Here is a 15,387-nt window from a genome sequence, read left to right on the forward strand (position 1 = left end):
CTCGTTAAAATTTCTACGGTAAAGTTAGGGGCTGTTTGCATCATTCGGAAAATGGCTGTGCTTTGCTTTGCATGCACATTTGTTTAGTAATTAGCTTTTTATAATACCTTTGCATACGGTTTTCATTTGTTGCTACTGTGACGTGAAAAGAGCTCACAGAACCCTTTTGTGCATTTCTCACTGTACTCCGTGCTTGCTAAACTGGCTAGAACCAGTGTAAAAATCACTTTGCTGGCTCGTTAGGTTTTGTGCATTTGGGTCTCTGTCTTTCTCTGGCCATCCCCCCCCCCCCCCTTCACTCCAAGGGTGAAAAGAGGCAAGGGCAGGAGAGAGCAGAGCTGGCCAGCAATGTACACAGATGCATAAGTACATAAGTATTGCCATACTGGGAAAGACCAAAGGTCCATCAAGCCCAGCATCCTGTTTCCAACAGTGGCCAATCCAGATCAAAAATACCTGACAAGATCCCAAAAAAGTACAAAACATTTTATACTGCTTACCCCAGAAATAGTGGATTTTCTCCAAGTCCATTTAATAATGGTCTATGGACTTTTCCTTTAGGAAGCCGTCCAAACCTTTTTAAAATTTCACTAAGCTAACCGCCTTTACCACATTCTCTAGCAACGAATTCCAGAGTTTAATTACACGTTGAGTGAAGAAAAAATTTCTCTGATGCTGATGGTTTCAACTGCACACTCAGCCCTAATTTACTAATGCATGTTAATAACTCACTATGCATCAGTGCATATTAACACACGCTAATTTGTTAAGTGCATAGGGGACCCTTTTATTAAATGGCCTTAATGCATGAATGGTGGGAAAAAGGTCAGGCTATCCAAAGGATGGAATCAAATGTTTTTTATAAAAAAACAAAGTTTATTAATCCTTAAACGAATGAATGATATAATAATAACACATTAAAATTGACTCGACACAAACGTTGTGTTTCGGCCAAAAGGCCTACATCAGGAGTCTATAAAACATAAACAAACGATAAATAAATGAGTAAATTGATAAATAAATTAAACATATAAGAATATTAAAATGAAAAATGTTAAAAATATTGAAATAAAAAATATTAAAAGAATTAGACTGAAAGAGGAACGTATATAGATTGTCAAAAAATTATATATTATACAACACAGAATTATACTGAAAGGAGAACATATATAGATTATTAATAACATATTATTGCCACAAATAAAATTATATAATCAATGCCACAAATAAAATAATAAATAAAATTATATAAACTTGAAGCTTATTAAAAACTATACATTTAAATGACCTTTATAAGGAAAAAACATATATATAAATATATATACATACATGGGAGTAAGAGGTAATATATTAAATGACTTTTGCAAAAAAACAAATATATGTATATACCTACATGGGAATAAGAAATTAAGTGAAAAAAACTGACCTTATTAGTCAAATTGAGATTAAGATTGTAAATTCAAAAGTAATCTCGTAACGCAGCTAAAAGATTCCAAAGATCTGTAAGTAAGATCTTAGCAATGGTCTGTAGAAAACAAAGAAAATTTAGATAGAAAAATAAACCATATAGAAGTATGAGTAAACATTTATGAAAAATAATAGACATGTATGGCTATTAGGTAACACTAAACAGTCTTGATTAGACAAACGAAAAAACTTAATGAGACAAACGAAAAGAACGAAAAAAACGAAAAAGACTTTTTAATATGACTTGCCTAATCGAACCTTTATAACACTGGTTCGGGATTAAAACATCACAGTAACCCAAAATGTATATAAAAAAAGGTAGTTAAAACGTGGCAAAAATTATTATATAGAAATAGCCATTGGGACACACCGGATAAGAACGTCATTGCGTGAAGAAGTGAAATAAACCTTTATACCTCCCCTTTGGGTAGTCCTTGTTCCCGTCCCCATCATCTGGGTCACTCCAGACATTCGTCAGCACATGACACCCCTTCAGTACAGCGACAAGAATTTCAATCAGTATCCCGTACTAATCTTTTTTTAGAAGAGCTATGGAAGAAGGATACCAATCCTGCACCACAAAGAATGTTTCAAAACAGGTCATTCCAAAGAGGAAGAGGAAGAGGAAGAGGAAGACCCGGTCCATTCCAGCGGTACCAACACAGGGATCAATCCAACAATCGATTTCCCTACCGAGATTAGAAGAATCGACTCCCATTTTTAATTTATCCAGTCATGACTTATCAGAGGTTGAAGAAAGTATTCTTAAGAAAGGGTTATCATTTGTACCCACAGCTGGATACAATGCTTTCAACACACGTGTTGATCTTTTCAAATTCCAACGTAAACTACAAATCATACAAACATTTTCTAAATCCATCACTCCTTACCAGGATGTATCGGTGGTCAAGAAACCATCAACATGCCTCCAGGACAATTACACCCTCTGATAACAGCGTTCCATTCATGCGTAGAAAAAGATATTAAGAAATTTGAAAGGAACAAAAAACCACGACACTACAACATTAGTACAACTGAACATCGGGTTATCAGAGAATTAGCAAACAATCACGACATTGTCATTAAACCCGCCGATAAAGGTGGAGGAATTGTGATCATTAACAGGACCGATTACATTAATGAAATCAAGAGGCAATTGAATGATCGCGAGTTTTATGTGCCTCTGGATAAGGATCCCACGATGGACATACAAAAGGACATTAAAGAACTTATCGATATTGCATCCAGGATGGGTTTTATTACACAGAAAGAGAAGGACTTTCTACAAGTCTTACACCCAACTATTCCAACCATCTATGTATTGCCAAAAATACATAAATCACTCATTAACCCTCCTGGGAGACCAATTATTTCAGGCAATGGATCAATATTAGAACCCTTGTCCATATTTGTTGATTTTTTCTTGAGACCGTTTGTACCGTTAATACCATCATTTATTCAAGATACTACTCATATGATAAACATCTTGCAGGATTATGAGGGTCCACTTATAGACACTATACTTGTCACCATGGACATAGAATCATTATACACTAATATTCCGCAGTTGGAGGCTCTCAGAATTATTGAAAATACATTACAAGACAGATCTACACACAGACGCATTCCAAATCATTTGATTTTGACATGTGCAACTATTGCACTGACACAAAATTATTTTGGTTTTGAAAGGAATTTTTATCAACAAATTAAAGGCACAGCCATGGGCTCAAGTATGGCTCCCGACATAGCCAATCTTTATGTCGGAGATTTTGAAAAACAACATTTGACATCACACCCATTCAAAGAACATATTAAGATCTATCGTCGATACATAGATGACATTTTCATTCTATGGCAAGGAAGTGAAGATACTCTACTTTCTTTTTTTGACTGGATCAATGCCCAGGACCCTAATCTCAAATTCAAGTCTGACTACAATAATCACCAGATCAATTTTTTGGACCTCACTATTCGAAAAGATGATTATTTATTCAACACAACCATATATAAGAAACCTACTGACCGGAATACTTTTCTGCATTATTCCAGCTATCATAACCCCAAATTGAAAAGTAATCTACCCTTATGTCAGTTTCTCCGTCTTCGCCGGATTTGCACAGATTTTGAGGAATTCAATATACAAGCTGCATCCATGAGCAATAGATTTTTCGCTAGAGGGTATCCTCAGAAACATATTGAAGCTGGATATACCAAAGCATTAGCCCAGAATCGTGAAGAACTGCTTCAACCCAACCGACAAAAGAAGAACCCAGATATTGTATGTACACTCAAGTATTCTTTTTTATCTAAGCACATTGCCAAATCTATACGCAAACATTGGCATATCTTGGAGGGCCTTGATTGCTTCAATAACAAAGATTTAGTAATCGCATATTCAAGAAACAGAAATTTAAAAGAATATTTAGTCCCTTCTACTTTGCCAGATATAAGGGATCCTTTAGATAGCCTCTATTTAGGACATAGAAGATGTGGACGATGTAGTGTATGTGACCTATGCATGGAGACCACTTGTTTCATTCATCCTATCACCAATAAATCTTTTGTGTTAAAACATTCTTCAAATTGCAATACTTCTCAGGTTATTTATATCATTCAATGCCCATGCTCTTTGTTATACGTGGGCAAAACTGTTAGATCCATTAAAACACGCATCATTGAACATAGAAGCTGCATATCTAGGAACATCCAATCTGCACCTCTAGTTCAACACTGGCATACGACTAATCATACCATAGCAGACATCAAGTATCTTGTGTTTAAGACATTTAATAACAAATGGAGGGGAGGTGACCTTGATAAACTTATACTACAGGAAGAACAAAGATTAATCTATGATCTTAATACCCTTAGTCCCAATGGCCTAAACAATGAGATAGACTTTCGTCCATTTTTATAGTCTGAACACCTCTCTAATTTTAGCTTGAACACCTTCTTTAATTCAGTCATTGCCTATGTTTTATTAATGTAAATATAGATATGGTATTATTATTATTATTTTCTCATTTATATAGTTTTTCTAATTATAATATTTATACACAATGTACAAACATTTGGTTTCATTTCATATTCAATATTGTTTAGCCACAATTGAATTATTATCTTGTGCACATTTTTTATGTTTGTGTCCACATATTTATTGTATATCATGCTTTCTTTTATATGATATCATTTATTTTGCCACATATTGTATATCATGCTTTCTTTTATATGATATCATTTATTTTGCCACATATTACGTTTGTCATGATATCATTTATATTTTGCCATCCATTGTTTTTGATATTATACAACATCCTATGCATTTATTATCCTTATTGATTTTATCATATTTCTATACATACATGGGACATAGTACTAATTCTAAATTCATTTATTCAAAAAATATATTCACCCTTTTTCCTTATTTTTATCTTTGTTATATATGTATATATTTCATTTAATCTCTCTCACATTTATTTCTATGATGTTTCACAGCATTTTCATCCATTCAATTGACTTACATTGTCTAACTCACGCATGCGAGATGCTTGGACGGCTAAATAGTATGGTTATTTCACCTTTTCACGTAATGACGTTCTTACGTACGATAGACGCATGAATGACTGTAGAGCGATCTTTTTCCTTTCGTTTATTTCACTTCTTCACGCAATGACGTTCTTACGCACGATAAACGTATGGATGACTGTAGAGCAATCAGCTGGTACCAGCGTCATCCATGACTTGCTAGTTTTTTTCGCGCCTTTTTTGTTACTTAAACTGCCATGGAATTTAGGTTTTCCCTTATTATTTACTTTGAGATCACCACGCCAGACGGTCCATTCACATAACGGTCTTTCTTAAGGTATGTGACTTGAGCTCTTTTCTCTTTTTTAATACATGCGGTTCGCGGCTTTCACACCGCCGCGTTTTGCCACACATTTTTTTATTATCACCTATATAATGTGGAGTTTTATAACATAAAATATGGAGGTTCTTTTTCAATGTATTTGCAGCCAATGTTATGGTTTGAGCTTCCTGGATGTTTCAACCCCGGAGCAGGTCTGCATAAACGGTTCAATAGGCAGATCATAGACTTTCTTTTTCTTTCTTTTTCTATCTAATTATATTATCCGGTGTGTCCCAATGGCTATTTCTATATAATAATTTTTGCCACGTTTTAACTACCTTTTTTTATATACATTTTGGGTTACTGTGATGTTTTAATCCCGAACCAGTGTTATAAAGGTTCGATTAGGCAAGTCATATTAAAAAGTCTTTTTCGTTTTTTTCGTTCTTTTCGTTTGTCTCATTAAGTTTTTTCGTTTGTCTAATCAAGACTGTTTAGTGTTACCTAATAGCCATACATGTCTATTATTTTTCATAAATGTTTACTCATACTTCTATATGGTTTATTTTTCTATCTAAATTTTCTTTGTTTTCTACAGACCATTGCTAAGATCTTACTTACAGATCTTTGGAATCTTTTAGCTGCGTTACGAGATTACTTTTGAATTTACAATCTTAATCTCAATTTGACTAATAAGGTCAGTTTTTTTCACTTAATTTCTTATTCCCATGTAGGTATATACATATATTTGTTTTTTGCAAAAGTCATTTAATATATTACCTCTTACTCCCATGTATGTATATATATTTATATATATGTTTTTTCCTTATAAAGGTCATTTAAATGTATAGTTTTTAATAAGCTTCAAGTTTATATAATTTTATTTATTATTTTATTTGTGGCATTGATTATATAATTTATTTGTGGCAATAATATGTTATTAATAATCTATATATGTTCTCCTTTCAGTATAATTCTGTGTTGTATAATATATAATTTTTTGACAATCTATATACGTTCCTCTTTCAGTCTAATTCTTTTAATATTTTTTATTTCAATATTTTTAACATTTTTCATTTTAATATTCTTATATGTTTAATTTATTTATCAATTTACTCATTTATTTATCGTTTGTTTATGTTTTATAGACTCCTGATGTAGGCCTTTTGGCCGAAACACAACGTTTGTGTCGAGTCAATTTTAATGTGTTATTATTATATCATTCATTCGTTTAAGGATTAATAAACTTTGTTTTTTTATAAAAAACATTTGATTCCATCCTTTGGATAGCCTGACCTTTTTCCCACCTTTTTTATTTTTCCTTTTATTTTTCCTTTCACTACCCGTGGGATCTATTGAGTTCTCCACTGTATGTGGATTCTCTTTAGTCTTAATGCATGAATAGCATACAGAAACAGGCTACCAGAGAAACACATTAGTGTTTTACAGTATTTTACCTGGTTTAACACACTAACCTGCAAGTTACCAATTTTTTAAAAATATTTTTCAGAGGGGGGCATGTAGAGGAGGTGTCCCTGTGTTATCCAGCTAGCATGTGTAGAATTATGAGCACAGTCATGCACTGTGGAAAGGGTCAAAAGGCCAGAGATTGATAAGCCTGTGTGACTCTGGAATGAGCCTGTATGACACTGGAATTTGTGATCTCTGGAATTTATGATCTATTATGATACCCTTACAGGCAAGCAGGCTTGGGAAAGAAACTAGTAAAAACAACAGGAGAATGTGGATTAGCAACTTAAGGGAAAATAGATGGTGAGAACAGAGAACAGAATGATCTCTGAGGAAGATAAGTGCTAAAGTAATGTGAAGCATTGTTTAACATAAAAGTATATAAGCAGCTGAACCAGACCATTACTTTGGAGAGACAGGTTCAGATAATACCTTTGTATAGCAGAGCCCGTTCTCCCATGAGAAACTATTAATTATATCTGTACCTTTATATATCTGTACTTTGGTAAGTAAATAAAAAGAATTAACTCTCTCATATGCACGTAGCCCTGGTTTCTTTTATCCACCCAAATTGTTGATGGCTGGTACATGCTAATTTCGGAGGGGTACAAAGGGCCTAAAAACACATGTACACTGGATAACACAGAGTTAAAGAGGGAGGTAGTAAGTTCTCCTGCATTAACTCTATGCAGGTACAGCGCACTAATGACAACTAATGATCCAAGGTAGTACATTTTAGTAAGCAGGCTCCATGGATAATAGGACTTGCCCTATTTAATATATATTAAACCATACAAACATGCATTATTACTTTAACATACATTACTAAATGAGGCGACTTGTGATGCTGCAAATAGGTTTAAGCATGAAATGTTTATTTATTTATGACATTTATACCCCACATTAGCCCGAAATAGTCTCAAGTTCAATGTGGCTTACAAACAATAAAGTGAATAAAACAACAATGTACGGAATATAACCCAAATTACAATAAGTTCAAGAAGCAAATAAATACATGTGTAGTAAGTAACCAGGGATTTAGAATCTCAAGGACAAACAACCAATTAAGGGTGGATAGGTGAGAGCATAATTAGGCAGGACTAGATGAGAAAGAAGGAAAAAGGATGAAATGAAATTACGAAAAGAGAATGGATAAGATTCAAATAGAGTTCTTTGCATTCAGAAAGGCCAGACTGAAGAAGTTAGGTAATCATCCGTAAACTTGATTGATTTAGGAAGAGAAACGGGCAGGCTGGTGGGCAGGCCTAATGGTGTCCTATCCTAGTCCCCTCCCCTTACCTTACTCTACTGCCCTGGTGGTGTAGTGACCTCTATGGGGCAGGAAAGGGGCCCTTTTCCCTCCCCGGAGCGCTGCCCTGCATTCTGTTCCCCTTGCAATGCTGATGGTCCCAGTGCCGATTCAAAATGGCCGCCGAGAGTTGAATCGGCGCCGGGACCATCAGCAAGGGGAACAGAATTCAGGGCAGTGCTCTGGGGAGGAAAGAGAGGGCTCTTTCCTGCCCCGAAGAGGTCACTAGACCACCAGGGCAGTAGAGTAAGATAAGGGGAGGGGAGGATAAGTTAGTTGCATGTGTAATATTCTACGGATGTTACTAGAGCCTACAGTGTTTTCAGAGGCCCTGGGGGGGTGGGGGTGGGGATAGAGGCCCCTGCCAGTGGACTGGAGAATTGGGATATCCCTGGGTGGGAGGAAGCTCAGCCCAAGGGGAGCAGTGTTGAAATAAGTTACAGAAAGAAGGTGTTTCCCTGTGGAGGGTGACCGCAGGGGTGCAGTTGGAGTTTAATAAAAGAAGTTGTAAGGACTCTGCAGACTGTGACATTTTGCAGGAAGACCTTAGGAAATTGGAAGACTGGGCGTCCAAATGGCAGATGAAATTTAATGCACATTGGAAAGAATAATCTGAATCATACTTACCTGATGTTAGGGTCCACCTTGGGGGTCAGCACTCAAGAAAAAGATCTAGGTGACGCTGTCGATAATATGCTCAAATCTTCTGCTCAGTGTGTGGCAATGGCCAAAAAAGCAAACAGGATGCTAGGAATTCTTAGGAAAGGGATGGTGAATAAGACCTAAAATACTATAATGCCTGTGTATCGCTCCATGGTGCAACCTCACCTTCAGTACTGCGTTCAGTTCTGGTCGCAGTATCTCAAAAAAAAGATATAGCGGAATTAGAAAAGGTTCAAAGAAGAGCGACCAAAATGATAAAGGGGATGGAATTCATCTCGTATGAGGAAAGGCTAAAGAGTTAGGGCTCTTCAGCTTGGAAAAGAGATGAATAAGGGGAGATATAATTGAGGTCTACAAAATCCTGAGTGGTGTAGAACGAGTAGAAGTAAATTGATTTTTTTTACTCGTTCCAAAAGTACAGAGACTAGGGGACACTTGAGGAAGTTACATGGAAATACTTTTACAACAAATAAATTGGAGGAAAAAAATTTTCACTCAACGAATAGTTAAGCTCTGGAACCGGAGGATGTGGTAACAGGGGTTAGTGTATCTGGGTTTTTAAAAAGTTTGGACAAATTCCTGGAGGAAAAGTCCATAGTCTGCTATTGAGACAGACATGGGAAGCAACTGCTTGCCCTGGGATTTGTAATTTGGAATGTTGCCGAAGTTTGAGATTCTGCATGGAATCTTGTTACTCTTTAGGATTCCAGAATCTTGCTATTCTTTGGGGTTCTACATGGAATGTTGCTACTATTAGAGATTCTGAATAGAATGTTGCTACTCTTTGGGGTTCTACATGGAATGTTGCCGCAATTTGGGTTTCTGCCAGGTACTTATGACCCGGCTTGGCCACTATTTGGAAAACAGGATACTGGGCTAGATGGACAATTGGTCTGAGCCAGTATGGCTATTCTTATGTTCTTATGTTATGTTATGCGAAGGCTTTGGTTGACTGTACCCTGGCCAGGACCCTTGGGAGTATTGGGGGATCCTGGAGTGCAGGAAATAAATATAGGCTAACTATAAGAGACCTTGCTGCCACATAAGTAGTAACGGAGATGGGGAGTGAGTTCCAGGTGGAGAAGGGGATTCCAACCTGGAAGCAGGATTAGGACAGAGGAAGCCTGTCCAAGGCCGGAGTGTAGCCCTGAGAGCTGCACTGCTGGAAGGAGGACAGTCTAAAGAGTCTGTGCCTGCAAGGAATTGGACTAGAAATCAGGAATATTAGAAACAGCCTTGGATTTATTCCTGTCACGAAAGAATGGGTAAAGGACAGGAGGGATGTAAATATGTACTGCTGTGAATTACCTTGAGAAGGAGGAAGAGAGGTCAAGATTACCGCAACTGATCTTGAACAGAAGAGTTTGAAGTGCTGACTGCTGGTTGAAAAATGTTTCAGTAAAGTTATTTTGCATTCTACAAACTCCTGGAGTGCAGCGTGTTACATAAGTACATAAGTATTGCCGTACTAGGACAGAACACTATAATCTCTACACAGTCCGCACAGTCTTAACAAGATAAACCTGCAAAAGCTAGAAGACAAGGAGGTTCTAGCAAGAAAACAGGGCAATTCAAAGGTTCAGGAGCTCGCTGTAGAGCGAACCAGTGAGAGAGCCCAAATATTAAGATTTTTTTAAATTTTTTTTATTTTTATTGCATTTGTATCCCACATTTTCCCACCTATTTGCAGGCTCAATGTGGCTTACAGAGTTTGGTTATGACATAATCATTCCATGATATCAGATACAATTAGTAATGTACAAAGATTAGGTGAGGGAGGAAAGAAGGAAGGTGTTAGGCAAGATATAAGGTGGACTGTAATAATTGGGTGAGTTGGTGAGGTTGTTTTGTAAGGCTATGGATTCTCTTTGTAGGCCTTGTTGAATAGATGTGTCTTCAGAGATTTACGGAAGGTAGTTACTTCATCAATAGCTTTCAGGACTGTAGGTAATGCATTCCACAGCTGCGTGCTCATGTAAGAGAAGGTGGTGGCGTGTATCAGCTTGTATTTTAGTCCTTTACAGCTGGGGAAGTGCAGATTGAGAAATTTGCGGGATGATCTTATGGCGTTTCTGGGAGGCAAGTCCACAAGGTTTAGCATGTAGATTGGGGCGTCTGCGTGGATGATTTTGTGTACAATCATGCAGATAAGATAAGTGCGAAATCAAGAAATTGTTACCTATCTTAGTACATAAAAAGAAACAATTTTGAAAAAGTGTATAAGAAAGATATTCGAGACTAATGAGGATTTCCGCGTGAAACCGCACTGGGAGAACAATACCCAGCGGTGTAGCGGAGCGGTGCAGTTTACAAAACTTCATAACAGCACCGGGGATCTGAAGTCTAGTTTATTTTGTTAAGACTGTGCGGACTGTGTAGAGATTATAGTGTGCTTTTGGGTACTTAAAACATTGAGTTGAGCTGATTAAGCACAATTGTGGTGGAGTAATTCAAAACGTACTAGGACAGACCAAAAGTCCATCAAACCCAGCATCCTGTTTCCAACAGTGGCCAATCCAGGTCACAAGCACCTGGCAAGATCCCCAAAAAGTACAATACATTTTATGTTGCTTATCCTAGAAATAAGAAATGGATTTTCCCTAAGTCTATTTTAATAATGGTCTATGGACTTTTCCTTTAGGAAGCCAGTCAAATCTTTTTTAAACCCTGCAAAGCTAACCGCCTTTACCACATTCTCTGGCAACGAATTCCAGAGTTTAATTACACATTGAGTGAAGAAAATGTTTCTCCGATTCGTTTTAAATTTACTACTTTGTAGCTTCATCTCATGCCCCCTAGTCCCCCCATATGTTTGGAGAGAGAGTGAAAGCGTTACTTCTGGACTGAGAGAGGTATCACCATAAAGGTCTCTTAAAACTCCCAACACCCTTGACCCACTGCCAATGTTAGCAGATAAATTTAGCTAGATAAGACAGGCCACCAAAACAGCTGCCCTAAAATTAACTACATAAGTTTAAACAAAACATTTTGACCCGTGGTATTCAGCAGTCAGACTTAGCTGATTAAAGATACCTGGATAACTTTAACCCACCATGTCCCAGTAAATACCGGCTTAATGTTTTATTCTGAGAACTGTAAACTACGTTGGTATTATGAAAAGGCAGAATATTGTAGTCCAAAGTGGCACAGAAACAATTGTTCTTATCACTAGATTCTACTTAACAGTATAAAAATGGCAGTGATAAGAATAACCGTATTTTAAGACATGCAGTTATCTCTGGAGCTTCTATGTGCTCATTCTTTTTCAAGAAACAGATAGAAAAGTTAACAAAAAAAAAAGTGATGGTGCTTTAACTGAACTTATCCAGCTGATGGAAACTAAGATACCCTTCCTCAACAGCATCTTTACTAATTAGTAGGAGAATGATTGGCTCCTAAGAACAACTTTAAAAGCTTCAGTGTATTTCTTCCTGGGTAAATAATTATCTATTAATGGGCTACGAAAAAATGTATCTAGTCTTTAGAGGACTCTTTCTTTAATACTAGTAATGAAGGCCCGTTTCAGGGAGAAATGAAACGGGCGCTAGCAAGGTCCTCCGCTCCCCCTCCCCCCCGACATAGGCCCCACCCATCCCCGGTACGTGGATGCTGCCCCCCCCTGCAAAATCGCCAACCCCCCTCTACTACCCTCCCCTCCTGTTACCGGAGTCCCAGCCGTAGAAGTGAAAGGCAAGGTAGTGCAGAGATTCTGGTGCCTTAATCCGTTGTGTTCGCTATGAGCTGTGCCCTGATTGGCTGGTCCCACCCTTGAGGGCGGGAGCAGCCAATCAGGGCACAGCGCTCATAGCGAACACAACGGAAGGCAGCAGAATGTCCGAAGTACGTTGCCCTTCAGTTCTGCGGCTGGGACTCCAGTAAGAGGAGGGGAGGGTAGTAGAGGGGGGTTGGCGATTTTGCAGGGGGGGCCGACGTGCACGTACTGGGGATGGGCGGAGCGTATGTCGGGGAGCGGAGGGGCGTTGGGCGGGTGGAGGCATGGGAGTGGTTTGGAGTTTTTGGAGGGGGGTGATGTGCACGGCCTTGTGTGAGAGGGGGGGTGAATTTTTTTGGGGGGGCAACGCGTGCCTCATTTAAAGACAGATGAAGCAATGGGCTTCAGTAGCTTAGTGTAGTTGTGTTCATTATGTCCCGCCCCCGACGTCATAACGTTTTGACATGAGGGCGGGGCAGAGTTAGATGGTTTGTAAAAGTGGTTACAGAGCTTCAAACTTACGAACTCTGAAGCCACAAAGTTTAGAACGTTGAGGTTGCTTTTTATGTGCAGATGGGGCGTGGCTGAGGGCGGGTCTATGAGTGAGGGTGAGAGTGAGTGGTCCACATAGCCTAGCCTACAAAGAGTACAGGAGTTCAGTACTTCACTGCCACGGAGTGAGCTTCAGAACGTTTGAGGGGGGATTTTATTTATATAGATTTTTCCTAGCAGCGTAGGCTTGGAAGGTTACCCTCCACAGCTAGACCCAAGACAATAAAATGAAAAAGTCTCCAGAGCAGTTATGTTTAAAAGAGGAAGTTTCAGCAATGGATACTGGCTTGTGATGAAAAAAGGAAGTTCTGTCTGTTAAAACCGATATCTCTGTAATGAAGAGAAATGTGATCTGCATATTTATTTTATTTTATATATTGGGATTTATTAACCGCCTTTATGAAGAAAGTCATAACAGCAGGTATATGCATCTAATTATCCCAACTGCCTGTGTACCATGCATTTGTTCCCATCATATATCTTCTCTTGGTCCCTCAGTAATATGGTAAGCTGCATTGTAGAACATCTTTAGAATCATATCTATATAAGAACATAAAAGTAGCCATACTGGGTCAGACCAATGGTCCATCTAGCCCAGTATCCTGTTTTCCAAACAGTGGCCAAGCCAGGTCACAAGTACCTGGAAGAAACCCAAATCGTGGCAACATTCCATGTAGAATCTTAAAGAACAGCAACATTCCATGCAGAATCTCAAAGAATAGCAACATTCCATGTAGAACCCCAAAGAACAGCAAGATTCTGGAATCCTAAAGAGTGACAAGATTCCATGCAGAATCTCAGAGTTGCAACATTCCATACTACAAATCCCAAGGCAAGCAATTGCTTCCCCTGCTTGCCTCAATAGCAGACTATGGACTTTTCCTCCAGGAATTTGTCCAAACCTTTTTTAAACCCCGATATGCTAACCGCAGTTACCACATCCTCCGGCAAAGAGTTCTAAAGCTTAACTATTTGTTGAGGGAAAAAAAATTTCCTCATATTTGTTTTTAAAGTTCTTTTTTGTTACATTTGTACCCCGTACTTTCCCACTCATGGCAGGCTCAATGTGGCTTACATGGGACAATGGAAGGTTAAGTGACTTGCCTAGAGTCACAAAGAGCTGCCTGTGCCTGAAGTGGGAATTAAACTCAGTTCCTCAGGACCAAAGTCCACCACCCTAACCACTAGGCCACTCCTCCACACATGAATTTCCTTGACTGTCCCCTAGTCTTTGTACTTTTGGAACGAGTTAAAAATCAATTTACTTGTATGTTAGTTGAATGTTCTAATTCATGCTTATTAGGTGTATCATTAGTGTTATGCTAATATTGTATTATATCTCTGGTATTTGAATTTCAGTGCTGTTAAATGTGTATATTTTCGATACTGTTTCACGGTAGTTCTATTATTAGGTTTCAATGTACTGTTTTCAGGGGTTTTTTTTTCCCTTATTGCATTTATATTTATTCTTGGTTATTTTACTATTGTTATGCTGTTAACAAAATTGTAAGTTTTATGTTAAACTGTACCTGCTGTACACCGCCTTGGGTGATTCTCTTCTTAAAGGTGATTAATAAATCCCAGTAAACAAATATGCTGCAAACATATTATAATTAGAAGGCCAATTGGAGGTTAGTGGCCATTCCCTTGGGGAAAAAAATAGAACCTCCATGTACCTAATTCTTGCCATATTTAAAAGCAATCTAAGAGAAGTGCTGGAAGCCCCAGAGGCTGCATGACATTCTCTAAACTAAAATGGGGCTTGTTTGTGTAGGAAAAGTAAAGCTGGGTTTAGGATGGGATTATTAACAAGCCTTCTGAGAATGCCTTGTTTTTTTTGTTTTGTTTTGATTCCTCATTGAGGGGCCCTTTTACAAACCTGCGTAGGGGCCTTTGCATGTCCAGCGTGTGCAAAATCGGCATTACCATCCGGCTATCACGTGCCCCAGGGGGTATTTCTGACTTTGGCATTCACCAAAAACATGCGGTAGGAAATATATTCTACTTTCTACCACAGGGTACTTACCTGGCGGTAAATGGCAATGGGCGTGTGCTGCATGCTTACAGCCCGGACAGCACGTGAGACCTTACCGCTAAGTCAATGGATGGCGGTAAGCAGGGCTGCCGAGAGACTGGGCCAGGCCCGGGACAAGGCCGCCCCCGCCCCCCCCCCTGAGGTCGCCGGGCCCCCCCTCCACCCGCCACCGGGCCCTCTCTCCACCCCCGGGCCCTCTGCACTGACCTTAAGCGCCTCACCTTCGAAAGCGCAGCAAGCAGCAGCAGACCACTCCTTCCTTCTGTGGCCCGCCCTCACGGAAGTTACGTCAGGCATGGGCGGGGCACGGAAGGAAGGAGTGGTCTGCC

This window comes from Microcaecilia unicolor, chromosome 4, assembly GCF_901765095.1.
Source record: "Microcaecilia unicolor chromosome 4, aMicUni1.1, whole genome shotgun sequence".
NCBI classification, from domain to species: Eukaryota; Metazoa; Chordata; class Amphibia; order Gymnophiona; family Siphonopidae; genus Microcaecilia; species Microcaecilia unicolor.